This window comes from Perognathus longimembris, chromosome 10 (assembly GCF_023159225.1).
Source record: "Perognathus longimembris pacificus isolate PPM17 chromosome 10, ASM2315922v1, whole genome shotgun sequence".
NCBI lineage: Eukaryota > Metazoa > Chordata > Mammalia > Rodentia > Heteromyidae > Perognathus > Perognathus longimembris.
The window spans coordinates 54181727-54209404 of NC_063170.1; the positions used below are offsets into that span (position 1 = coordinate 54181727).

The 27678-nt window shown below is 42.2% G+C and overlaps 1 long non-coding RNA gene across 1 annotated transcript; it reads right to left on the reverse strand.

Annotated features, from left to right (window-relative positions):
• Positions 1–2822: 2822 nt before the first annotated feature.
• Positions 2823–24836, reverse strand: LOC125358719. Its single transcript, XR_007212367.1, has 3 exons — positions 24821–24836; positions 18469–18474; positions 2823–3068 (listed from the first exon to the last, which is right to left on the reverse strand). It is a non-coding gene; the product is annotated as an uncharacterized LOC125358719 (long non-coding RNA).
• Between the last annotated feature and the right edge of the window lie 2842 nt (positions 24837–27678).

Here is a 27678-nt window from a genome sequence, read left to right on the forward strand (position 1 = left end):
TACCAGGGCTGAAGAGTTTCTAAGCATGCAAGTCCCAGTAGGCCTCCGCTTCACCTGCTTTGCAAGGATATGTCAAGCAACTGGAGATTTTTTTTTTTTTTTTTTTTTTTTTTGGCCAGTCCTGGGCCTTGGACTCAGGGCCTGAGCACTGTCCCTGGCTTCTTCCCACTCAAGGCTAGCACTCTGCCACTTGAGCCACAGCGCCACTTCTGGCCGTTTTCTGTATATGTGGTGCTGGGGAATCGAACCTAGGGCCTCGTGTATCCGAGGCAGGCACTCTTGCCACTAGGCTATATCCCCAGCCCTGGAGATTTTTTTTAAATAACTGCCTCCATTGAAGAAAAGCAGAACTTAAGCTAGATTAATCAGAAAGAGCAAACAAACTTATAATTATGTAGTGAAGGACTTTACAATAGAATAAACCAAATAAGGAAACTGAAATATATACAAATATTTTCTATGGCTTATTTCTGCATTTGTTCTATGAGGTTCTTTTACATTCCTTTGCTGGAGCTTCTGCGCCACTGCTGGCTTTGCTGTCTTGGAGCTGCCTAATTTAAGAATCACTGCTCAAGTGTTTTCCAAGTGTTATTGTGCCTCAGTTTACCCATTAGTACTCAGGCTCAGCTCAAGAATTACACCATGCTGTATAATACAAATGGCTTTTGCTTTTGAATACTTTCTTTGTTATTTTTTTTTCCCAAAATCTGATGGTCTGATGATGAATTTCTGACACTTGAATCTTGTCAGGTCCCCTCTGGCAGGCATTACTAATTGATCACAATTCTTTCCTCAACAGCAATCCAAGACAGTCAGACTCAACCAATTGATCATAATTAGCACTCAAAATCTGTTGGACATGTCTACTCTGGGACTTTGTGATTCTATTAACTGCATAAATGATACCATCCCTTAACAATGTACATCCTGTTTATTTTCCTTGGTATACTTTAGTCTTTAGACATAGGACTATGGATCTTTCTGAACTCAGCACAATGCATATATAACACAATGGGCACCCATGGAAAGTTACAGATAGCTACATATTTGTAGCTTAAATCTGTTTAACTATCAAATTCTACATAGGTTACTGGCTGATAAATAGAATAGCTAACCCCTATTAGGCACTGAGTCTGAATTATGGACTGAACCAAGTTGTTCATACATACACATGTGTTTAACCAACATAAGAATCTCATGAGATAAAAATATTACCTCTGGTTTACAAGTAAGACTACTAAAATTCAGAAACTTAAATGGTTTATACAAGGTCACAGAGGCCAACCTGTATCTTCTGACTCTAAAACCACACTTGGACCTACTGTACTGGTTGTACCAGAAAATCCACATAAAATACACTTTCTCCTCTGACGGGACATACATGTTATGCTTCAATATTAGCTTTTTAGACTATGCCATGTGTATCCTGAGACTTCAAATATTGCCAGGTAATCATCAAGTATCTTCCATTTGTTGTTCATTGAGTGCTCTCTTACACACACACACACACGCACACCTGGTGAGAAATGAGTTAACATTTTAGACAAGATGCTCTCCTTTTCCAATTCCTTTCCATCAGAACTACTTACGATGGCCATTTGACAGGCACTATGGGATACAGAGATGAATGAGATGTATTCTCTGACATGAGAGTACTTGTACTTCAGGACAGAAGCAGCTACATCATAATATGGCAGCCCCAGGGGCAGAAACAGGCAATGTTCTCCCTGCCTGGGGCTTGCTTAAAAGAAAGCCCATGAGACTCTTATCTCTAATTAAGCACCAAAAAAACCCCAAAACCAAAACCAAAAAAAAACAAACGGAGCTGTGACTCAAGTGGTAGAGCACTAGCCTTGAGTAAAAAAGCCCTGGGACAGCACTCAAGCCCTGATTTCAAATCCCAGAATAGGCAGGCGCACACACACACACATACACACACACATACACACGAATAGTGAGAAGAACATCTAAGAGGGAAAGAAGTCACCAAAGAAACAGATGCAACACGATCCTTTCAAGTATAAATCCAGACATCGAAGAGACACAATTGTTCATTTTCACGGCCATTCAAAGTGTACATGTTCTCCAGCTCTCAAAACCCCTTTGGGATCTTCCAAAGAGAATCCTAGTGAGTTTGCCTGGAAAGTCAGCATTCTGGGCATCAAGCCTACCATAGTACATATGCTTTCTATACCAGCACACAGAAATATTCTATTTATGTGGTCTCTCCATGCAGGGATTGATCATGGTGGCTGAAGAGGATCATGAGTTGCAGAGCATTTCAGCACACCTTACACACCCAGAGGTCCCTTCTTCTGAAGTCCATGAACGCCTCCTAGGTATATTCTTCCAGAACCAAGACCTTCAAAGAGACACATGTCACTTCCCCCAGTTTCCTACAAAAGCCGTGCCTCGAGTGTCTTCGAGTGACGGATGCTCTCACAATCTGCCAAAACGTGCTCCTTCCACTCTGAGGTCAGGCCTGTTTTACTTCAGACTTCACACTCACACAAGTACCATCTGGAGCCCACATCCCCTGTCTTAAGCTTCGTATAAATCTTGATTTACCTCGGAAACATTTGCCAAGAGTCTAGCAAAAGAAAATTTACTGCGTTCTCTCTCCTCTTTGAGGTAGCGCTTTGCCCTATAGGACACATAGTAGGCATATAATAAATGATTGTTCATGGAGATACTCTTGTGGATGCTACAAAAGATACCTGCTGGGGAGCAAAGGTTAAGCTGCTGCTGTGGCTTCCCTTCTGGGGAGAGGAGGAAGGAGTAGATCTGGCAAGACTTTCCTCTTTTTAATTTTTTTTCCCCCTCCTTTTGGTAGGAGTATCCAAAGTCAAATGCAAGCTGCAAGTGCTTTATCAAGATTCTACAGCAATGCCTATGCAGCTTCCTGAGCACACACTTTCAGCTCTGGGACCCACTATGGTCTGCTGATGTGTGGGAACACCTGCTTGAAGAGGAGTGCCAAATAATGTAGGGACCACTGTGTGGCTCCAAGAGCCGGACGAATGCTTGTGTTGAGCTGAACCCGCAACCTGCTAGTGACATCTTTGTGGCTGTTTGCAAGGAGGAGACCTGATCTTTATCATGTCCCTTAGCAACTAAAACATTTTTTGTTGCTGTTGTCAGTACAGAGGTTTGAACTCAGAGGCCTTATGCTTGCTCAGCTTGCTTGAGGCTGGTGTTCTACCCTTTGAGCCATATCTTCAGTCCAGTCATTTTTTCTGGTGAATTGGAGATGGCATTTCATATTCTTTTCAGCCAAGGTTGGCTTCAAATTGCAATCCTGCAGAGATTAGCCTCCTCGGTAGCTAGGATGACAGGCTTGAGCCACTGTCTGATCAAACTTCTTTTTCAAGCTTGATTCATAATCTCTTATCAACTCTTAGTAGGAGGTGGGCCTTTATACACTTTTATTTTTCCAGAAATAAGGAAATGAGTAACTCCTAAGTCAACATTTAGGTCAGGAAGGAAATTGGAACGTTAGCAGGTTTTTCACCTTTTGGAGGAACAATTATAAAAGCTTCATTACATCACCCAAATTCTATTATCAAGCAGTCCAATTTTTACAATTTTCACTTTAAAAATCTACTTTTATTTGAACTATTTCAAGGGGTTGGGGATTTTTCTCTGTGGAATATCACTGGCCTGGCAAGTGCAAGGCACTGAGTTCCGTCCTCAGCTCTGGAAAAAACAAAACAATACAACACAACAACAATGAAACATTAAGCATTAAAAAAGTAAGATGGGGTGGGTAATGATATCAAAATTTTAAAGAATATATTTTGTGCCACCTTCTGGCAGCTTACTCCTGTCATCCTAGCTACTTGGGAAGCTGGCACATGGAAGATCATTGTCTCAGGCTAGCCTGGGCCAGAAAATCTTCAGAATTCCATCTCCAAAATACACACACACACACACACACACAGACACACACACACACACACACACACACACACACACACACACACAGAGTTTATAGGCACGGTTCAAGAGGTAAAGTAACAGCTGAGCAAGTATAAAATTCTGACTCCAAACTCCAGTACTGCCCCCAAAAAACCCCACCATAAATAAAGCATTTTGTTACAAAAAAAACTCATGATCATTTTCACTACATGCTCATTTCTTAAATATTTTCAAAAACTTGATATTCTCAGGTTAACTCAGAATCCCAGTATTGTCAACCCAGGACATACATGATAGCAGTCAATAGGGAAGACTCCAGCTAGAAATACTTGACTTTGCATTCCTGTTCTCCAATGAGATAAGTAAATTAACATGAGTGACATAAATAGTGTAGCCAGGCACGGGTGGCTCACCCCTATAATCCTAGCTATCTAGGGGGCTAACATCTGAGGATCGTGTTTAAGGTTAGCCCAGGCAGGAAACTCCTTGAGATTCTTATGTTCAATTAACCACCAAAAACCTGGAAGTGGAGTTGTGGCTCAAGTGGTAGAACAAAGAAGCTCAGGAACAGCACTTAAGCCCTAAGTTCAAGCCTCAGGACTGGCACATCAAAACACAAAAATTAACGTGATAACATTTATTGAGCTTTGAGCACAAAACAGACAAATTTGCTATGACCCTTTCCTTACATATTACAATTTCACTTAGTCCTTCCATTCTCTTGCAGTGGGTTTTACTCTCTTTTGAAGATGAGGATGGGAAGGCTAAGACAACTTCACAGAAGATCACAAAGTGAGTCCATGGACTTGATCTGGCCACACTCACCTCACCACAACATTCCTACCCTTCTCTTTTAGCCTTCAGAAAGCTAGTCCCACTCATCAAGTCCCCCCAGGCCTGTTTCCTTCCAATCCCCAGCCTTGGGGCTACCTGTCCCTACATAGATCATTTCACCACACATTTCCTGTTTCTCCTACAGGCCTCTTTGCTTCAGGATGTTCCCCTGGTACTCCAGCTAAGTGCAGTCTTACACAGCTATACTTTTATGTGGAGCACCGGTCACTTTGGGAGGACTTTTGGGGCAACTCTGAATTCAATGCTCATTTGCCCTCACCAGAGGGAGGCTCCACCAGGCCCCACAGCATGAACGATTGAGTCACCAGTGACACATCATCCCCAGTTCTTGAACCACCAGTGTGTCAGTTCCCAAAAGCTCATTTCTAATCCTGTGACTTCCAGCACGACTGAGAGGAAGAACAGGAGCTACATCCGGGGACTTGGGGTGAGTAAGCCTGGGAAGAAAGAGGCCTTGACCCTTTCCTGAATCTTATATAACTCTCAAAACAGAATGAATCCACAAAGGCCATATTTTTTGCCAAGAGATGTGGATGGCTGTGGGAACACTGCTACTTGTTCCCAACTCTTTCAACAATGTGAAATTTGGGACCCAGGCAACTCTCATCTAATAAACAATGTTTGCTAGGGGTGGGGACGTAGCTCAGCATAGAGTGCATGCCTAGGATGCACAAAGCCCTGGGTTCAACCCTCTGTACAACAACAAAAGAAAGTTCTTGAAGGGTGTTACTCAATTTGACTCCACATTCTTCCTTTGTAAACGGAAGGGTGGACTTCCTTTGTTAAAAACAAGCAAACAAAAACAAAAACACCAAACAATTGCTGTGTGCAGGTGACTCATGCCTACAATCCTAGCTGTTCAAGAGGCTGAGATCTGAGGATCATGGTTCAAAGCTAGCCCGGGCAGGAAAGTCCATATGACTCTTCAGTTAACCACTAAAAAGCTGGAAGTGGAGCTGTAACTCAAGTGGTAGAGTGCTAGTCTTGAGCAAAAAAGCTCAGGGATTGGAAACAAGAAGTTTATTTATTCTTTTATTTTTGGCTTCTTTGTTCATTTGGGAAGGTAAGGGGGGGTTACAGAACTAGAAGGACAACAGGTGAACAAATGCAGCAATGGTACTTACTAGACACTATGTCAGAAATGAACTATACAACAACTTGTGGGTGGGGTGGGAGGGAAAACCTGAGAGACAGTGAAGGGGTGACATTTTCCAAAGAGAAATGTATTCATTACCTTACTTAAGAAACTGCAACCTCTCTCTCTATACACTATCTTTACAACAACAATTAAAAAAAATTAAAAGCTCAGGGACAGTGCCCAGGCCCTGAGTTTAAACCCCAGGACCAGCACAACAAACACAAAATCAAAAACAAACTACAATAACAACATACACACACACACACACACACACACACACACACACACACACACACACACACCCGGGGGCAGGGTGAAGGGAGGGAATCTGTTTTGCCTCAAACTCCATGACCAAATAAATGGAATGCTGTCACAAGCCTCTCTCGGAATTTCACAATGCAGATGAGCACAGTGGAGAAGAAACAGGTCCTGTGGAGAGGGAACTGATTGGCTATGTTCTCCCTGTTTATTTTGCCATGTGTACCCATGGAATGTTGCCTCAGATTAGAGTGTGCCAGAAGTAAATCCTGAAAAGAAAGGATGTAAGTGGTTTGATTTGGGAGGTGAATTTAAGTGACTCCTTAAGAATTTAAGATTTTACGTAGTTTTATTTGGGAGGTGAATTGACTGGAAGCATTGGGAGGACAAATGGGAAGTGAGGTTGGAAATGAAAGGAAAGCAGCTCAAGGTGCATTACTGAGCAGATTTACATTTCTGGACATGAACACAACATAATAATGTCTGTGGCACCTGTGGTCCTTAAACCTTTTGCTTTTTCATTCAGGATTCCTAATATGGAGCATGACGGAGGGGGTGACATTGATCAAGATGTATTGTACTTATACATTAACATGTTGACTTGAAACACTGTACAACTACTCAAAGATGACAGGAAAGAAGGAAGGAAGGAAGAAGAAAGGGAGAAAGGGAGGGGTGAGGGAGAGAGAGAGGAAGGAAGGGAGGGAGGGAGGGAGGGAGGAAGGAAGGAAGGAAGGGAGGAAGGAAGGAAGGAAGAAAGGAAGGGTCCCAGTAAAGCCTGGTACATGTGACATTTGAGGAACAAAAACTGGTACACAGAATACCCCCAGACATTGGAGAATTTCCACGAGTTCTAAGAAGCTGTGATTGAGCTGGATGTACAGAGTCAACATGACTCTTTAACTCTACAGTAGGTCAAACTCCAACAGGAATTCCTGTAAATGCCAGCAAGTACTAAACATATAAATCTCAAGGCTCAGCAGAAATAGCATTGGAAAATTAGACTGGGTGAGATGCTACATCAAAGAGGTTTGTCAGGTTCCAAACTTAGAGTTAGGTTCTAACTTGGTCTGCCTGTGAAAGAGCAAAGTTGTCTTTCCCACAGCCAGGGGCTAAGAGGATGGTGTCTTGACTGAGCCCAGGGGATGGGGGATGGGGTATAGGGCATTGTATAAAGATGGAGCTGGACATAGCTAAATAGCTCTGAGGACCTTGCTCTTAAGGGAACCTCACAGTCTAGGAAATCAGACAATGCAGAATCAACAAACCAGGAGAGAAAACAACTGGATGGCAGTAAGAGCTAAGACATTTAAAAAGAAGCTGGAAGAGAGCAGTGGAGGCCACTGGGTGTTCGTAGCTCATGCCTGGGCTGTTGTTAGACTCCCTGTCCCCAAACCCCAACAGCTGGGCACTGGTGTCTCATCCTTGTAGCTACTCGGAAGGCTGAATTCTGAGGATCACAGTCCAAAGCCAGCCTGGGCAGGAAAGTCTGTGAGACTCGTATCTCCAATGAAACACCAAAAAGCCCAAACTGGAGCTGTGGGTCAAGTACCAGCCTTGAGTGAAAAAGCTTAGAGTCAGCACCCAGATCTTGAGTTCAAGCCCCAGTCTTGACACAATCAAAAGAAGAGAAACAGCAACCAGGGGAGAATGACATTAGGGTGAATCCCTTGAATGGCTCTCATGGAAGAGGTCAAATGTGAATCACCTACTTGATGCAACGGAACAGAAAGAAGGCAATCTTGGGAGGTGGCCAGATGGCAAGTGCAAAGGCCCTGGGTTGAAAATAAGATGGGGCACTCGAGGAGCTAGAGAGCAGGATGGAGCATCATGAGGGGTAGAGTAGCCTTAGCAAAGGTTGGTAAGAGAGGCTATAGCTGGAACTCGCTGGTTGGAGATTTGCTCTATTTTCTACCAGTGTCCTTGTTCCCAAGGAAACAATCTCAAAGAACAGCTACAAATGCTTGCAAAGCATGTCCTGGTGGCCCCTGTCCCTTCAGAGGACCTTCACTGCCTTGTCTCCACGGAGGCTGCACATGCCCATCGGCCTCTCCTTCCGGACCTCAAGCAGCCTCACACATTAAAAACCAGTCTGTAAAAGCTGCATTTCATATTGCCTTTTGAAGGCACTTGTTCCAGCGAGAAATAGTTTAAATAAATGGCCCATAGTCTGGTGACATCCTCCTTCTCGTTGGTAGGAGGTGGGCAGAGAATACATATTCTGGTTCTGTCAGAGGTGGTGACAACCCAGCCCCTGCAGGTATTCCCTGGATGTCTACTGGGTGGGGGGAGGGGAGAGGCAGAATTTCCTGTGGTGAGGTCACAAGGCATTCCTTAGCACCCCATGAGGGCAATAGTGGGGGGAAAAGAAGGCTGATTCTTTTCTCTATTGCAAGATCAGTGTTAGGAGACCGACCAAGGGTCAGTGTTCCCTCAGATAGAAATCACAGCAGAGGGATCCATCAATTACAGGGAGGCAGCTCTGTTTCAAATGGTTCCTGGGCAACTGCTATGAGTTGAGAATTGTGTTCCTTCAGACAGGACTAAAGCACAGGTCTCCCCTAAGGGTGACATCTTGCAAGGCAAAGGTTCATCTGAGCATGTGATAATGTCCAATACAATGCAATCAGTGCCACAAGAGACATCAAGCCAGGCATTCCAGGAGAATGATGGCTTCCTTTGACATCATATAGCTAATAACTGGGCTGAGCAGACACATGCAGGATGCTTGTCACTCTGTGAGTGGCATTTTCTCAGGCTGTGCTGACGTGATGACACTATGTCATGTGATTGAGTACTATGAAGGGGCCTAGGTGAACAAGCTGAACGGGAAAATGAGGGCCCATCCTTTGCATCTTCAGGCATTGTACAACTCAGAGAGGTGTGTGTGTGTGTGTGTGTGTGTGTGTGTGTGTGTGTGTGTGTGTGTGTGTGTGTGACATTCTTGTTAAAGAACCTTCTTGCTCCTGCCTTCACTTCCTTTGCCTGTTGCTTCTGCTGCCTCATCAGCTTTTCTTGGAATATCACTTTTATCATGGCCCTAGACAGAAACTTTTGGGTGTGGCCATCCCTTACAGCTACCTGTAACAGACTGATTTATTTTCTGGTGCCTATTTGTTCACCTATGAAAGGTAGACATCAGTAAGACCAACCTGGGATGGATTTTATGAACATTGAATGGGTTAATACAAGTAGACACAACAGTGCTAATTTTATGATTGCTGATGTGGGTAATCATCTATGTGCCCACTAAGTGGGGCCAGCGTAGCTACTCCCATCGGCAAACTGACTGTTTACGCCCTAAGCCAACTGGCAACCATCCATAGGTAAGGCATCTCTGAGCCTGAAATTCAGGATCCCCTAGGTGCCTGACTCTTCCTACCTCACAGTGTTTTTCAAAAGAAAACATTAGAACCTTATCATTAGATAATACACGTTTATTACAAGTTGTGAACTCAACAGTAGAGACAGCAAGAAGTCTATAAATCATGGAGCTGTTTCCTCAACCCCCTACATTATTTTGTCTATCCTAAATTTTTGTTATCTCTAATCTGGATCCTTCTCTAAGATAGTCGTCAAACATTTGAGAATGAAAACCCTTCACAAAATAATAACTTGACAAAAAGAGAAAGGAATATATCAGAAACTAGAAAACATTAATCTAGCAAAAGGCAGGTGAAAAATCACCAAGTAGAGAACATGTGATTTTTCTCTGCCAAATGCTTCCATTTCAGGAAATAACTGTCATGGCTGTGGTCCAGCTCCATCCACAAGGCTTTCACTACACTGCGAGCTAACCCCGCCATGATGTGGAACAGGGGACCTCCAGGCCTCCACTGCCCTCTTTCCTGAGGCTTCTGCTGAAGCTACTCAAAAGTGCTCTTGTGGCCAGATGCTGGTAGCTCACACCTGTCATCCTAGCTACTCAGGAAGCTGAGATCTGAGGATTGCAATTCAAAGCTAGCCCAGGCCAGAAAGTCGGTGAGACTCTTATCCCCAATAAACTACTCAGAAAAAGCCAGAAGTGGCACTGTGGCTCAAGTAGTAAAACACTAGCCTTGAGCATACGGAGGCTCAAGGACAGTGCCCAGGCCCTGAGTTCAAGCCCCAAGACCAGCAAAAGAAGAAGAAAAAAAAAGAACAGATGAAAAAGCTCTTGTGTTATGGCATATGGGAGAGATAAATATAGACCGCAGCTTCTAGATGGAGATGAAGAAGGTGCATCACCTGGATCTACCAACATCTGTGTATGAGCCAATGGGTTCCTTTATCTTGTTTCATTTTTTACTTAAGTGCAATAATTTGGAGCAATCCCACAAAATAAGCATCATTTCCAGTGGATCTATCCTTGGAATCTGTTTTGCTCTTTTCACTTGTGTGTGTGTGTGTGTGTGTGTGTGTGTGTGTGTGTGTGTGCACTTGGACTTGAATTCAGGGCCTGGGTGCCATTGCTTATCTTTTTTCATTCAATGCTCAGACTCTACCACTTAAGCTATAACTCCACTTCTGGCTTTTTGGTGGTTAATTGAAGATAAGAATCTCATTGACTTTTCTGCTTGGGCTGGCTCAAAACTGTAATGCTCAGATCTTGGCTTTCTGAGTACCTAGAATTATAGGTATGAAGCCACTAGTGCCTGGCTTTCTTCTTGTTGTTGTTGTTGTTATTATTATTATTATTTTAAAAAACAAGGGTCTTACAATACAAATTTTAATACTTGTTTTCCTTCCTGATCCTGCTATGACATGTATTACCTGTGGTTACACTCTAAGCCTTTCTGAGAGTGAAAACTTATATTGCTTCCTATCCTGTGCCAGTCTCTTGCCCCACAGAGGGGTATTTCAGAGGGGTTGAGGGTTGAAAGTCACCTGTGCCATACATCGTCAACCCCTGCCTCACTCTGTTCTATACCACCCTGCTGGAGGCCATCAGCTTAGATACATTCACCATAGGTCAGCTTGAACTTTTGCCTTTCCATTCAATCTACAAACCCTGAATTGCCCATAGATATCTTACCTTTTTTTTTTTTTAGTCAAAAGAAATCCAAGGATGGGCATATTGTGAATTGATGGTAATACAGAGCCACGTGACATGAGCAGCAATTTCAGGAACTGGAAAAAAAAATGATGTACGGGACACATCTGACTGCCAAATGACCATTTGCAATGTAATTGAAAATTTAAACTGCTATAATAACATGGGTGAAATAACAGCTTTGATTCTTAAAGAATATTTGAGGTGAAGTGGCCTTTGCATTATGGCTAGCATAGGGAGATAATGCAGGCAATAAAGCATTTGCTAGCAATTATAGTATTTGCTTGCTCTGCTTAGAGCTCTAAAATAATAGTCAAGTTTGTTTGGCTAATCTCTCCTTTGCATTTGTAAATTATTTGTATGCATTATCTTGAAGACAAACTGGGAAGGAAGATATTGGGGTGGGGGAGTTCTAGAAGACAGACCACTTTGTCTCTGGATGGGAAGAATACACTTAATTTACTAAAAACTAAAACAGACCACATTGGAACTCTATTAGAGAATGTTTTAATAATATTATTATTATTGTTATTATTATTATGAAAGAAGCAACACTGGTCAGAAAACAACCAAGGTTTTGAATGCGAGGCTTGGGGGTCACATCCACTGCTCCTTATTAGGCTGGTTGGCTTATAGCAAATCACTTGCCTCCTGGATTTAAACTCCCCTCTCTGCCTAGGGGTAATAATAAATGTCATGTCTCTTCTGTTTGTTGGGAAGAAATGCTAAGGAAATGTTTGCAAGTATTTAGAGGCTCTTGTAAATATGGCAAACCATAATGTCATTGTAGTATTAGATAATGTTCTCCAGAATTTACAGAATGCTCATATGTCCAACACATGGTGCCTTTGCTATAATTTCAGGTCACCTTTCCCACTTTACAACATCACAGATAGACCCAGATGCTTAGAAGAGCATAAGACATCCCGACTGGGGGGACTTGAAACCCAGCTCTAGTTGAGTGCTCTCAGCACAAAGCAGTCTCTCCCCTTGCTTCTGTTCTCCATGCACTGAGGATGGGAGGATGTCACCCACATTGCCCTTTGACACCCCCCCTTTTGTCAGATGACAGGCACGAATATGTTTATTACAGGAAGTGATGACATTCAAATCTTAGCATCCGTTAGTGACAGTAACCTCACAGAGACAATAGCTGTCATTTTTGGAACCCTTTGGCTGTGTTGGGTGGCTAATTCAAAGTCTTCATGCCTATCAATTATTAATAACACAATAACGATTAATAAGCCCACCAATTGTGTGAAGAAGGAACTATTGTTTTCTCTACTTGATGAAGACACAGAGGGATGGGGGAGCAAAGAATCTTGCCCTTCAAAACCCAGTAAGTACCCACCTGCGAGGTGGTGTGGGCTCCCTGGTTTCAGAGCTTTCCCTTAGCATCTTCATATTGTGTGACATCTCTTTCCTGCATTTATCAAGCATATGTCCTGAGTTACCTTCTTCCCTGTGGCTTATACTTGTCAAATCTTAACAATCCTAGAAGGAACCCGAAAGGATATCCAGTTATCTTAGTCCATTGTATGTTGCTCTAAGAAACACCTGAGGCCAGGTAATATGAAAGAATGGAAGTTGATTCAGCTAGTGGTTTCTGTAGGCTGGAAAGTCCACAAGCATGGTGCTGGCACCTGCTCAGTATCTGATGAGGGCCTCATACTCCATCCCACAATGGCTGTAGGCCTGCGCATTATAGGTAGTATACTGTGTGCCAGCTTTCTTCTTGCTTCTTATAAAGCCATTAATGCCATTGTGGGGCTCCCATTCCCATACCCCCCAAATGCTTCACATTCAAACATCCCTAATATATAAATTGGAGGGCTGTGTTTTCAACTTATAAACACCTATAGAAAACATTCAAACCACAGAAACATGTAAATTTGAGTTTTAAATAAATAGAAATGTTTTTATTGTAAGTATATGCTATTGATTGCTTTTCTGAAGTTGAAATTAAAGTCAGCCAAGCATTCTACACTTTAGTGGCAACCTGGTCCTTGGATGAAAAGACCAGAAGCAATTTAGCTCCTCTGTTGAGAGCAACATAGAAAACATTAACTCCTACTACTTTTGTTTTCAATTTCTCCTCTTTCCCCAAATTGAAGGCATATGCATTAAAATAATAATTATTATATTATTAATGCCTTAGAAGAGTATCTCTCTGCCATGTGCTCCCAAAGATTGGATTATCTAAATAGCCTCTCATGACAATCCACTAATAAATATGCCCAGTTAATTAATTAGAAACCCAAGCCTCAGAGTATTTGATAATTTGCCCACAGGCACACAACTAAATGCAACCAAGTGAAGCATCACATTTTAGTCTTTAGGCAGTATGAGAGCCATGTTATTGCAAATAAAGTTTTAAAACTAAGGAAATATCAGTCAAGCCTAATCTAAACTTCTATTAATGGTAAGACATACCCTAGCACTTAGGGCACAATAAATAACATAGAACCATGAAGCCCATCAGTATTAAAGAAAAGGCCGAGAGGGAAATCATCTTCAGAATCACTAAGTAATGTAGTAATAGGGTGGTCACAAATATGTCCATTATTCCTTCTCCTAGTGATATTGTTATGGTGCTACCATTTTTAATGTGTTTGTGGTTTTTTTTTTTTTTTTTACTTATCAAGTTTTGTTACTCCAGATATTTTACTGAGAACTGTATCCTTTCAAATAAAAATAACCAAGAATTATAATTTCTATTGGCTATATGGGAAAATGGAGCATCTGAAACTTAATGTGTAAGGTTCTATTCTATTTCTAACTTGAATATAACAGAGATAATCTGGCACTCCAGTTTTATATGCCTTCACAACATATCTTTATGAGAGATACATGACTACATGGCAGATGTAGGACTACTAAGCTCCTTGTCATGCCATTTCAGACATTACTAGTTGATCCCAGAACGTTCTCACTTTGAGTCTAAAAATAACTGCAAATGACTTTAATAGACACAATCCTGTGGGCAGTCAATATGTGTTGATTGCAATTGTAGCTGTTAACTGTTTGTCTGTTTGTTAACTCCTCCTGCATCACCAACTCCTGCTCAACTCCCCCTTTGGGGTATATAGAGGGGGTGAATGCTGGGGATGGAACCCAGGACTTTGTATTAACTAGGCAAGCACTCAACATCTCCAGCCCCTCAACACTCTATAGTGACAATACTGCACGTTCAGTCATGAATGTTGTGTGATTACTGCTACTTCAAGGGTTGCATAGTAACTCCCAGAAAGGAGGTCCATCTGAGAGGTGATGGGTTCACAATCTATGGCTCAACTGCCCCTTAGAAAAAGACAAAGACATGGTGTCTTGTTAAGAGTCCAGAGTTCTCAGCCAAGAAGCCAGTCTTGGCTATTCTGGATTTTGCTTCTCGCCAGAGTGAATATGCACACAAACCTGTACCAACAGGACGGCCTAGGATTCACCTGAGTCCCAGGGCTTCCCTTTCATTTTCAGATGGCATGTTCTCACAGGCCTGATGACTAGATGAGGACTGGGTGCGCCCCGAGATCGTGACATGGTATGGACTTAGGAGGTTCATCACCCTAGCTTCCCAAAACATAAACCAACCCAGTTGCTCCACTTTCCACTGCTCCCTTCCCATCCCCCTTTCTATTCTAGCCCACATTGAATGATGTTTTCCTTTTTTCTCAGGAAAAGAAGTTAAGGCTGCAGGGACACTCCCAAAGCACTGTTAGGAAAGTTCAGGAGGAGACCATAAAGTAGGTTAGGAATGAATAGAATCAAAATTAAAGTAGGAGGAAAAGAAAAAGTAACCCTTTAAACCCAAGAGAAAAGGATTTGTGGGCCACATAAAGAGGACGCCAGATTTTTACAAAGTCCCTAATCTTCTCTGGGATCAGTTTATCAGGCCCAAAACACACCTTGAGGGAAGACAAATGCTATTCACAGTGCACAGACAAAGCAAAAATATAGCAAGTCTGGAGAGGCAGTCCAAGCACACAGGAAGCTGAAGGGTTTCCCAGGAGAGGAAAGGGAGAAAAATCCAAAGTCAAAAGCATAATGCAAGTCTGGAGGGAATGAATGCTGTGAGCTGATCTGAGAAGTGAGAGTCGGATGTCTACACAGTGACAAGACACAGTAGAGAATGGCTGAGTTCAGACTCTGCAGTTTTACTTCTAAAGACCAAATCCCAGATCAGCAATTACAAGCACTCATTTTAATTCTCTGCTTTATTGTGTCATCTATAAAGCAGGGACTTTCATACTAACTGCCCATGGTGCTATTTTGAGAATTGGGTGTGGTGATGTAGTACCTAAATAACTTATTAAATGTAAGCTATTGCTCTTATCTAAAAATATCCATAATATATTGGTGAGATTTTTTGAAGTTACAGAATCCTGTTCAGTAATCTCAATTATAGAAAAAAATCACTTTATTCATATGTACATACTCATAAACACAATCATGAAAGCTTCGACAGATCCAGATCCAGACTATTAAACCTCAAGTCACAGAAATGACTGCAGTGTGCCTTATATATCTATGTATAATGTGGGATTTATCTTTATGACCATGTGCTATTTTATTGTGAAAATATTAAACACTAAAAGGAACATATCAAACCATTTTTGACCTTGAAGCCTGGGAGCTAAAAGAGAGTAGAACAGCCATGATACAAGAATCTGATATCCCTAGCAAGAACTTATATGACCAGAGAGCAACAAGACTGCTTTGGTTAAAAAAAAAAATCAAAAAGTGGTCAAGTGACTAGTGTGCCTGAAACCTGTGGTTCATTCCCCACAACCTCAAGAAAAAGGAAGGAAAGAAGGAAACAAGACAAGAAGGAAAAAAGATAGGAAGGAAGGAAGGAAGGAAGAAAGGAAGGAAGGAAGGAAGGCAGGCAAGTTGCCTTTCTCTTTTTCCCCTTGATTCCATCTGTGTCCTTGGGGGCCCTAGGATAGTGACACCCCCCTTCAGGTCCTTTCTGGAAACATACCTAGACACACCCAGAGTTGTACTTTACTAACCTCCGAGGTGCTTCTCCATCAAATCAAGATGACAACCAAGATGAACCCAGCCAGTGACCTAACCTTAAAGGTATACAATAATCTTGGAAGTCAGGAATCAGAAGACTGACTCATGGTGGGAAGGAACTCTACAGGGGAGAGGCTGAGAGGAGGCCAGGATTGTGAGGGCTACCATGGGCAATTGTGGAAGCAATTCTGGGCAGGGATGTTGTTATTGGGAGAGGTTATCAAAGCCTGGGTTGTTGATTGAAATTTTTGAACCATTGTAAAATCATATGTAGCCCTGTCTTGTGAAGCAGGAGATTACTATTAGACCTCTATGGTGTGTGGAATGGGGTGAGAATCTATTTTCCATTTACTCTCAAACTTGGAGAGTCTGTTTAAATTGGAACATCAATGAGTTGACTCCTCCAAAAATATATCTAAGAGGACTTACACTATGAAGTGTAGTGCTTGCTACTCGCAGCAACTATACCAGTGAAGACCATAAATATTTACTCGATTGATGAATTTTAATTTTTCATATAAAAATCACAATTATTTCATGAAGAGCAAGAGTATCCAGACAGTGTCAAGGATGTGATATTAAACTGAGAAATGTTGAGGAGATAGCCAGAGAAATAAGAGTGTGCACGGAATTGTAAGTAGAGGGAAGAGCATATACAAAGGCCATGGATAGGTACATGTTTGGACCACTGAAAACTGAACCCCAAATCTCCTGTCCAGTAATTTGGGAGTTGTTGATAACTGTAATTCACTTGGCTCAACACTTGATTATGGAAAGTTAAGTCTTAACCATTTCATACCAAACTATTTCTTTTTTTCCAGATACTAAAAACATCAAGGCAAAGCCCCTTAGATCTCATAGGATAGGAGAACTATCTGAATTAGAAGAAAAAGTATTAACAGGATTTTACAGCTAAAAGCTTGTTTTTTAAAAAAATAAACTGAATGATCAAGAAATATTTTGAAGTGGGTTTTTTCATTTCTTTCTTTTTTTTTTTTTTTGACAGTCTTGGGGCTTGGACTCATGGCCTGAGCACTGTCCCTGGCTTCTTTTTGCTTAAGGCTAGCACTCTGCCACTTGAGCCACAGCACCACTTCCGGCTTTTCCTGTTTATATGGTGCTGAGGAATCGAACGCAGGGCTTTGTGTAAGCCAGGCAAGCACTCTACCACTAAGCCACACTCCCAGTCCTCTATTCTTATAAAGACTCACATCATAGTCATTAATTCACACAGGCAAATAATTAACGGAGGATGCTTGGCTATTTGTGCATACAATCAACCTCAGCCTTTTTCTTTTTCTTCTTTTGCCAGTTCTGGAGCTTGAGCTCCCATCCTGGGCACTGTTATTGAGAATCCTTTGCTCAAGACTAGCACTCTACCACCTGAGCCACAGGGCCACTTCTGGCTTTGATGGAGATAAGAGTCTCATGGACTTTTCTGCACCCCGCCCCCCCAAGCTGGCTTTGAGCCACGATCCTCAGATCTCAGCCTCTTGAGTAGCTAGGATTACAGACATAAGCCACCAGTGCCCACTTTCTACACTCTTAAATAAATAAACTCAGACACCAAGTCTATCCAAGTCTATAAATGAACACACACACAAAAACCCATGCTGTGGTCCCTTTAAGTCAAATCTGGCAATGTTCAGCTAGAAGTTACTCACTGTTCTAGAAGTGATAGTCTGTGTTCTGCCATAAGAGAAGAAGGTTTTTTTTGTGTGTATGTGTTTTCTTCCCTTCCATTTGGTTATAACAGTGAGTCACCATTAGCTGCAAAGCTAGACATGTATATTCACTCCCTGTGCCAGAAAGGCACAGGCTGGGATTTAAAATGAGATGGATTAAAAAAAAAAACCCACAACATTTAATTCACAGGTTTAATTAAACACAAGAAGCTTCCAGAGAGGAAAATATGGCCTCAACCACAATTTGCTACCTTTAAGGATGATTTTTCCAGTCTTCGTTCTAAAGAGGACAGACATATTAGAGAACTCATTTTTAATGAGTTGTAAAGCAACCATTTGCCCCAAATTGTAATTGTGTAATGAGAACTGATTCAAACAAAACTCCTAAACTTTGTCTGATCATACCTCACTTCTAAAAAGTACTTCTTTAAACACATTTACATAAACACAGCCTCAACTGTTTATGGCATCCATGAATATGATGAGCAAATATCATGTATACTAGCCACTAAGCAACTCTTCTTTCCAGTTCTTTCCCCTAAATGCAATCTTCCTAGCCAAGAAACCTGACTCTTATTTTCATAATGCTTCAGGCATCTGTTAACAAAGAGCAGTTCTTTCTGCCCCTAGAGTTCAGACAAGACCCTGCCATTGGGGCTAGAAAGTTAAGAGTTTAGCCTCTTTGTCTTGGTGAAACTGAGTAGTCAGAAAGAAAATAAGAGGGTAAAAACTCACACTTTACCTTTTGGGAAAGAAAACAGTGAATAAGGAATATGAGCACAGACTTTTCAAAACATCTCTTTAATGAAGTTAATATAGAGAACTCTCTAAATGGATTTCAACATATGCATTGGGTTCCTGAGGCCAGGCTGGATTGTCTATTAATTGCTCCAAGATCTTTCTCCTGTCTATTGTTGTAAGTCCTGATACCCAATGTTCTTGATTTTCATGAACTGTGCTGAAATGTGGCTGCCAGGACTAAGAGATAAAAGGGAGATACGCTCTTAGATACTGCAAGTAGAGATAAGATGAGCTGAGAGCCTTCTGAGAGAGGCTGAAAACAACAGGGTTTGGGTCTCATACAAAAGAGAAACAGTGTTGAGTACAGAAACCAACCTGGTTCTTTTTTGAAAATGAAAAACAGAGAGAGAGAAAGATTTCAGTATGTACAGGAGAGTTTTCCATTTTACTAAAGGGATTTTTCAAAGCATATTGTTCAACAAATATTACTTTGATGTGATTGTTTGTCTAGTAGGCGAGAACTGTTTGTAATTTTATGTTCTGCACTATTAGAACTCCATAAATTGTTAGCAGCAGTATTCCAATGGTGGTAAGAACATTCATTGTTGTAGTTATCTGTAATTAGTGATGGGTGTCTTAAACAGACAGAGCTTACAATGTACAAAGGTGAGTACTTTTCAAGAGGCACTCGTGTGTGTGTAATTTCTTATTTCTACATGCCACCCACAAAAGCTCCCCTTTGGGCTGGGGATATGGCCTAGTGGCAAGAGTGCTTGCCTCGTCCTATACATGAAGCCCTGGGTTCAATTCCCCAGCACCACATATATAGAAAACGGCCAGAAGTGGCGCTGTGGCTCAAGTGGCAGAGTGCTAGCCTTGAGCAAAAAGAAGCCAGGGACAGTGCTCAGGCCCTGAGTCCAAGTCCCAGGACTGGCCCAAAACAAAACAAAACAAAAAGCTCCCCTTCCCTTTGCTCCCTCTCTCCTTCCTTCCTTCCCTCCTTCCCTTCTACTTTCCTTTCATTTCTTCCTGTTCGTCCTGTTGAATCTATTCTTCAATATTTTGGTACATTGGCACCAGTGGGGCCATCTTTACCTTTAACCAATACTTCCATAATTGCTTAAACTTGTTCCCATAATGGAAACAATGGCAACCAGAAAGAGATTGTGGTTCAGCATATCTCCTTTTCTTATTAAAGAATCCTCTTTAACTTGGGATCCAAGTTTTCCAGAACTGGCTTGTATCTTTTGGTTTTAATGGGGACTGCCAGTCAGTTGTCACCCACTTATTTTTTCATATGGACAATTATAAGCCCCAGCTGGGCCAATCATTCATCATGCTCCAGGGGATTCATTCTGACCAACATAGGCCAATGAGAGTCTTGTTTGGAGTGGATATTGGGGGAGGTACACTTTTTATCTTTAAGAAGTGAGCCCAGAAGCTGATTTTTTTTTGGCCAATCCTGGGGCTTGGACTGTCCCTGGCTTCTTTTTGCTCAAGGCTAGCACTCTACCACTTGAGCCACAGTGCCACTTCTGGCTTTTTCTGTTTATGTGGTGCTGAGGAATTGAACCCAGGGCTTCATGTACACACGGCAAGCACGCTACCACTAGGCCATATTCCCAGTCCCTGGAAGCTGACTTCTTTGGGCCTAACCTTCTGTATTCATGTCTGTTGAGGAAGCTGTTCTGAAGACATGGAAGCAACCCAAAGAACAGAGAGAAGGAGAGTGTGAACTTGAGCCCTGTCTCTGACATTGGTCATTCAGCTCTTCCTTCAACTCTAAGAACTACCTAGGTTGTAGCAATAAAGTGATTAAACTATAAAACAGTGACATTTGATAGGACTACAATATGAGCCACATCTGTAATTTTAAATCTTCTAGTAGCCATGTTTTTAAAAATAAAATTAATTTTAATATTCTACTGCATATAAGTCAATACATAAATATTATCATTTATGTTCTCATGAGTGCAAAAATCACTAATGGGACACTTTTTCCATCCTTCCTTCCTTCTTCCCTCCCTCCCTCCTCCCCCCTCTCCCTCCCTTCCTTCCTTCCTTCCTTCCTTCCTTCCTTCCTTCCTTCCTTCCTTCCTTCCTTCCTTCCTTCCTTCCTTCCTTCCTTCCTTTCTTTCTTTCCTTCTTTCTTTCTTTCTTTCTTTTTCTTTCTTTCTTTTCTTTCTTCCTTCCAACTATAGTATCTCTAATCTCCAAATCCAAAATGTCCTGAGTACCATGTTGGTTCATGCTGGAGTTCTGATTTTTAGATTAGGATTGTTCAACCAGTAAACTCAATATAAAGTATTTACAAATTGGAAAAGTTTTGAAATCTGAAAACTTCTAGTCTCGAGCATTTTAGATATGGGATAGTCAACCTATATTAAGTCTTCCAATGTCAGTATGTATTTTGTACTCATGGTACATGACAATTTGGACTAACCACAGTTCACATGTTAGCTTCAAATGTAAGCAGCTACGATATTGGACAGTGCAACTGTTTCCCTCATTTCAATCCTGACTCTACCACTAACTCATTCTATGGTCTTGGGAGAGCTAGATGACTGAGTTGGACCTTGGTTTCTTCCCCTGTGATGTGGGAATATCAATCAATTCTTCATCATTGGGTGAATGAGGACAGGAAGAAGAGCAGACTAAATAGAGACCGTGATCTCACTGAAGTATATGCTAGCAGGGTAGCAATGCTCAACTTGCAGATACAAATACAGATCTGAATATGTTATATAGTCCTAAGAGTATAATAAGACAAGTTTCTAAGATAGCATGTAATAAATATGGAGAGGATAGAAAGGAGTTAAGCTGAGTATCAGGGAGGACTCTGAGTCAATTCCTGTTTAGCTCAATGGTGGAATGGGAGCTAACCACATCACCAGTCAGGATAAGAAACCAGGATTTATATTCCTAGGGACCAGTAATGATCATCCAGAATGAAAATACAGAAACTACAGAACTAAGTAGCACCGCAAAGACTTCCAGATTGTAACCCATAGGCCAGCCCCCAGCCTTGAATCCCTATTCTGTCTCAGGGCCATGAAGTGTTAGCAACAGCTGTTTAGCATCCTGCACAATTTCTCAGGGAGTCTCTGCATTGGTTCCACCCATCCTGGGAGAGGATTAAAGAGAGAAAACAAACTTGATTGACAGAGGTTCAGTAGGCCATGGTGGCATTTACAAAAACAAAGCAAGGTAATTTCAGGCAACTGTGGTTTGAGAATAGGCTGATTCAAGTGCCAGGGGGGTCACCCCAGCAGATCTTCCTCTCAGGTATGTGGGTTTGGGACAGTCCTGAGCTTGTGAGGTCCTGCACAGACATACTCTCTGGGTGGTGCACCTCTTGCTGTTATAACTGCCAAGTGCCAAATTTGTCCTGACTTAGGGCTGGGCCCACTGCTGACTGTCTTGCTTTTTTATTTTTTTATTTTTTCTTTCCCTCTACCTATTTCTCTTTGAAAGCAAATTGCCTCCCCAGGCTATTGATGACGTGTCTCAGGCAGCTGGCCTGGCAGCTTTCTGAGTGGTTTTGGGTTTGCCTGGCAGGTAAGAAAACTCAAGGAGGTTAGCTGCTTTATCACAGCAGCCAAGAGTTCAGAAAAGAGCTGTGCCAAGCCCTTGCTCAGTTCCTATGTACATCAGCTCCTTTTATCCACAAAACAGCTCCAAGAGATCCACAACCTGAAGCTCAGTTCTGCAAATCCACACAGAATGTAAGTGGTGGCTCCAATATCCTTTGAGTGGGAACACAAAGCCTAGACAGTTTCATGTGACATTCATAATGTCTTTTATAGGGAACACATGCAAGCAAGGGAAGAACTTGGTTTGGTATCTCTGGAGACTCTGACTTCACATTTGTAGGTCACCATATTGTTTTCCACATTGATCCCAAACCAGTTCCAAAGACAACAGATAATGCATGGGGGGTGGGGGGGAGTGGGGAGGGAGACTGCCCTTTAAGGGCATGAGGTGCATCACTGGGAAAAGAATCCAGAGAAAAACAGGGAATTAAGAATTTGGATTTGCACTGAAAAGCCAGATGCTAAATTCATTACTAGATGCCTTTAGGAGAGTTTTTTGCTCTTCTTCTTCTTCTTTTTTTTTTTCTTCCAGAAATGCAGGATCATAGATCGAGTCAAGAATTTGAACACAAAATAGAAAGCAAAACCAGATCACATTATTCATCCCCAAAAGGTCAGACTTCTATCTGGAGCAGTAATTGGAGTTTAAATTTGGTAGCATCATATTAAATTCATACACAAACCCAAGGGAGGCTTCCTTACAGCCTTACATACTTTCTATCCCAGCTCATCCCAGTGTACTCTTGGAACCTGCCAGGCTTAAAGCTTTCTCTTGCCTTATATTGAATCTTTGGTTACCTCGGCTCTTCTTGCTACATTGGACAATAATGTGACCTCTCATTTTCTGTGGCATCACATAATAGTACCTCAGCTCTATGTTCCTGTGCAACACACTAGCAAAACAACACACATTTCTGACCCCCACAGGTTCTGTGGGTCCGGACACCAGGCCCAGCTTACTTGAATTTTCTGAGTCCAGGTTTCTCACAGGTTGTCCAGCCCTGTAATCCTTGCACTCAGAGCTAGATCTGCTTGCTGGCTTCACTTAGTGACAAGTGGTAAAGGGGCTGTGTGAGTCACTGGGTATAGCACTGGTTTCCCAATACAAGCCTCCTGGCCTTTAGTCATTCAGCGAAGCCCACCTTTAGAGCAGTAACTCCCTATCTTTGTGACACTGTAATTCAAGGCCTGCAAAGTACATGAAGGAATATTTATGTCAAGTGATTTCTTTTGTATTTGGAATACTTGAAATCCTCACTTAAAAAAAGAAACATCTTAGCTTAAATTTTAGGTCTATTGGATAGAGAAATCAAGATTCATTTTAAGCCAGTCATTAATATGCTGCTTATTTGCATGTAAATAAAATAGAAAAAATATGAAAATATACAAGAATATTAACATGCATTTATTCCCTATAGTCTTAGAAGCCACTACTAAAAATGTAATTCAGGGTTTTTATTTCTCTAGCCTTGCTTTTTTCTTGCATCATGAAAGTGATAGCAGTGGCATTAAGTATTCCAATGTTAGGCACACATTTTACGTATTTCATCTTTTCCTATTCTCCCAACTGAACAGTGTCCCTTCTCCTTCTCTGACTCCACTGGGATTTGAACCCAGGCTTCAGTGGTGCTAGTTTCACCCCACAAAGCCATTTCTCACATATCACAGTCCTAGGGCTCTGCATTGAACACAGAACACAGAGAAAAATCTATCCTTCAAATGTTCAAATGTTTGAAAGCTGTTGGTTATTTGTGCAAGAAAAGGCTTCCGCTTCTTTGGCCTCTAAACATAATTGCTGCAGGCTCCTCTGAGTCCTTGTGGGGTAACTGAAAGAAAAAGTTTCCCAGTCTTCAAGCCATGGTGTTAGAAACAGGTTGATAATCAGAATTAGGTGGGTGCTCCCACAAGACACAGGGTCCCAGTAGCCCTTTCAAACCCATGGATCCACAGTCTCAAGGGTCAGAGCCTGGAGAATCTACTATAACCATCTCTACAGGGATTCTGATGGCTAGCCCGGTGGGAGCTGCTAGTTTGTCTCCAAGACCATGCTTCCAAATAGAAGCCCACTCCACAAAGTCCCCAAGCTTGCCACCTTGCCTCCCGTGGCCTCTGAGGAGGATGCTTTATGGAAGCCACTGATGGAGAGTAAGCAGTTTGGCTGAAAGAGTAGCAAGAGGATTTCCATGGCTAAGGAGAGTTTATCTTTTACCTAGCCTGTCATGCGTCTAATCCTACCATCCATTCCACCGGATTTAACCAAGACACACTCTCCTCTGGATGCCTCTATAAACTCCCTTTCCAAACAGTAAATACAACAACGACAATGAGGGTGAGAGCTATAATGTTTATAGGCATTGACAGTATGTTTTATACTTCCTTTCATCTCAGCAACTTTACACAATACAGTTTATTCCCTCTGTTCCACACATGAGGAAACTGAGTCTCACGGAGGCTAATTAGCTTGCAAAACACATTCATGAAGCAATTTAATCCATATCATTTCAACTCTAGTCCCTGGTTCCTTCTACTCCCCAATGCCTGAGTCACCCTGCACAATATATTCTCAATACCTTTAGTTCTCCACCTTTGCAAAGAAGGGAAAAACAGCCACTAACTTATGAGGTGCTTACTGAAATTAAGTAGAATCATCTATGTAATATTAGATGTGAGTGCAGTATACTCATGTTGTATACCAGGGCTTCCTACATGCATGGCAGAAAATGTTTGACCCCCCTAAATGAAAAGGTTGCAAATACTTTCAGAAAATGCCACAAGCTGTGTCTACCCCTGGGATTCTCAACACCCGTTACCATTTTAAAGACTGGAAGAAGTCACATAGTAACAGGATTTAGCTTTCCTCAGAGCTAGAAGATATTCTTATGTTCACAATCATTTAATTTTTACTTAATATTTTCATCCTGCCCAGAAGAAAAGGGGCCTTTTCTGCCCAACTTGGAATGGAATTGCTTAGATAATCTTGCCCTCAGCTCTTGCTTGGAAAAGGCCCTGCTACAAGAACATACCATTAAGCTCTTGCTTTGATACTGGCTGTTAATCCCATAACCCAGCGTGACATTGTCTCTTAGCAACGTCCTGTCCTTTTCCCCTTTTCATTCTTGTGCCTCTAACAACATTTCCTCTCCTCTGGTTTCTCTTCAGCCTCCAGCTTTCAAGGCCCCTTAAGCCTCGCGTACACAGAGGAGCAGGAGCTGAAGGCTCGTGCACGTATTTATGTTAATAGCACTGAAGGGAGGAACAGACTGTTCTGGGGGCTGCTTTCCAACTGTCACATAAATCAGTCAAGGGGAATAAAAAAAGTTACTATTTTCACAAAGACACTGCAGAATAGAGCAGCAGGTCTTGGCAATGCATGGCTTGCAATTCCCTCCCCACACCCCGCCCTCTCAGCTGAGCCTTCTGGGATAGCTCCCACATTTCTCCACTCTTGTGTAATGTCCAGGCAGAGCGGGATGATCGTTTCATAGTTGTGCATGATTTCCACGTCAGAAGGGGCCACTGAGATCATCGAGTGTTCAATCAGATGGAAAGTTCTAGTAAAGGCTAATACCTTGGTCCTTTCCCATGAGATTCTGGGCGAATGTTTGGTAGTGGGGTGCAGGAGCATGGCTGAAAGCATCTTGATGACACGATAGCAGGCAGGGCTGGGAGCCTTCGTGTGTCACAGCCTCAGAGAGAGAGATGGACTGGGGAGCTGAGGCTAAGCTTGGATAGCACAGGGAATTAGTGGCTGGTAGGGCCTTGACTCCCAGAGCTGCTTTCCATTCACCATGTCAAGCTACTACTATGTCCTAGAGCAGAGCAGCAAAAAAGACCTAGGCCATGGTTTTTTTATAAGAGCTGTGTATCTAATCACTGGGGATCCCTTATGAATGTGCACTTGCTTTTCTTCTTCTACCACACTTGCTGAGCTAGTCTTGCTGGACCTCAGCAGCATACAGATTTTGTAAATTGTGAAAAAAAAAAACAAAAAACCCTAGTGTCAGTTTTTACATATACCCTCATCTAAAAACACTAGTGTCACAGAAAGGAAATCAGATTGGTATGGAAGCTGGGGCCCGCCAAACACTCCATGCTATGGTTCAGATAGTGTTTTGCCTTCCTTGGGTGTGTGGGCTGGAAGCTTGGTCCACAGTTGAGAGGTGGTAGAACTCATCATTTTAAGGCCTTTGGCATATTCAGCTAACATGTATTAGTACCTTCTGTTTGCCATGCAAGGAATATGTAATGGGCAAAAACAGATGATACAGAATAAAGTCTAAACACTAAGTAAAACAATGAGGTAGCACAAAAGGAAACACTGGAGAGTGGAGAGCAGGTATGCATGTGACTTAAAGTATAGGCTTATAGTTTAAAGATGGTGCTAGGGACAGATAAAGTCAGGTTTGATGGGAGAAAGGAAAAAAACAGCTCTAGCTTACTCCTTGTCACATTCTCCCCCCTCAAACAAATGGAGGGATGGGTGATAAATCTACTACTGATTAAAAGTACCTACTATTACACTAAGCATTTTTAGCCATCATTCCTCAATAATGCCATAGGGGTCTGTTTCTCAAATGAAGAAGTTGAAAGTCAGCAAGGGCATCAGAGCTAAGGCCAGTCAGTTCAAGATCAGCTTCATCCTAAACGGGATTACATGTAAACATGGCCTCAACTCTTTACCCCTTGCTCTTTGGACAAGCACATACATGGTGCTGCCTTTTCCTCTTAGACTGATGAGGAGTATGGGAGTTTAAGATGTGGAATGGGAAAGTACCTAGCTGAGGCATCTCTGACTTGAGAAAGTCACCCCGTTTCCCCCTCCTGAGACCAGACACAGGCAGCATGGCTGACTTGCTTGGTTCTCTCTATCTTCATTTTTTTTTTTTTTTTTTTTTTTTTTTTGCCAGTCCTGGGCCTTGGACTCAGGGCCTGAGCACTGTCCCTGGCTTTTTCCAGCTCAAGGCTAGCACTCTGCCACTTGAGCCACAGCGCCGCTTCTGGCCGTTTTCTGTATATGTGGTGCTGGGGAATCGAACCTAGGGCCTCGTGTATCCGAGGCTGGCACTCTTGCCGCTAGGCTATATCCCCAGCCCCTATCTTCATTTTTAACATGCCTCTGTATTTCTTTCTTTAGAAGTCAGAACAGACTATTCTGGGAGAAGCACAGTCCCTGAGAGCAATACCGTTAGCAAATGTTGCTAGGTTAGGTTGGCTTTTTGTCACTCTGACAAATACCTTACCAGGAAGATTCATTTTGGCCCCAGTTTCAGAGATTGCAGTCCGTGGTTGGGTGGCTCCAATTTCAGAACCTGTGGTGAGGCAGAATATCATGGTGGAAGGACATGATGGAACAGAGTCATTAACTTCAGGGGTAAAATACAGACCCTAACAACATACCACAACAACTTCCTCCAGTGAGGCCTCAGCCTTCAATAAGGCTAT